Consider the following 1,003-nt stretch of genomic DNA (forward strand, 5'->3'; position numbering starts at 1 on the left):
CTGAGAGAGCTCTTGACAGAAACTGCTCTTTTTCAAGAACAGCTCTTATCAGAACTACGGCTTGCCCAAGGCCATCCAGCCAGGTGCAAGTGGAGGAGGGGGGAATCAAACCCGGTTCTCCCAGATTAGAGTCCACGCACTTAACCACTATACCAGACTGGCATTTATGACCCACATCTCTCCTCAATGGGGACCCAGGATGGCTAACGTTCTCCTCTTCTTCATTTCATCCTCACAACAACCCTGTGAGGGAGGCTAGGCTGAGAGTGGGTGACTGGTCCAAGGCCACCCAGAGAGCTTCTGTGGCAGAGTGGGGGGGGATTCGAACTCAGGTCTCCTAGATTCTGGTCCAGCACTCTAACCTCTACACGCCATGTCAGCATTTGTTACTCTTAGAAAAGCAAATGGGAATGAAAGCAAATAGATGGATCCATTGTCTTCCATACATTTATCCTGTTGCTCTGGCTTGTATGGTTAGGGAGCTCAAGAAGAAGAAGAGAAGAGATTGGATTTATACCCCACCTTTCACTACCCAAAGAAGTCTCAGAGCGGCTTACAAACTCCTTTCCCTTCCCCTCCTCTCCTCACAACAGACACCCTGTGAGGTAGGTGGGGCCGAGAGAGCACTTTCGAGGACTGCTCTTGAGACAATAGCCCGGAAACACCTTGTAACTGACCCAAGGTCACACCAGCGGCTGCTTGCGGAGGAGTGGGGAATCAAACCTGGTTCTCCCAGATTAGAGTCCACGCTCCTAACCACCACACCAAGGTAAGAAGGAGAGAGAGAAAGAGGAAGCCGTATGGAACTGACATCTCAGTTTTCCAGCCAAGAAAAGTGAAAGCTTGCAGCGGAACAGCGGCGCTTAGAAGGAAAGGAAGAACAATGGGGAAATGAAACGCATGTCTAAGTTTTAATGTAAGCAAAGGTCATTTCGGGGGGGGGATCGCGGGGGATCGCAGTTCCCCCGGGGGAGGTAGGGGGGGCGGGGCACATGACGAAGAC

The sequence above is a fragment of the Gekko japonicus genome, unplaced genomic scaffold (genome assembly GCF_001447785.1).
Source record: "Gekko japonicus isolate JY-2015 unplaced genomic scaffold, Gekko_japonicus_V1.1 scaffold1133, whole genome shotgun sequence".
NCBI lineage: Eukaryota > Metazoa > Chordata > Lepidosauria > Squamata > Gekkonidae > Gekko > Gekko japonicus.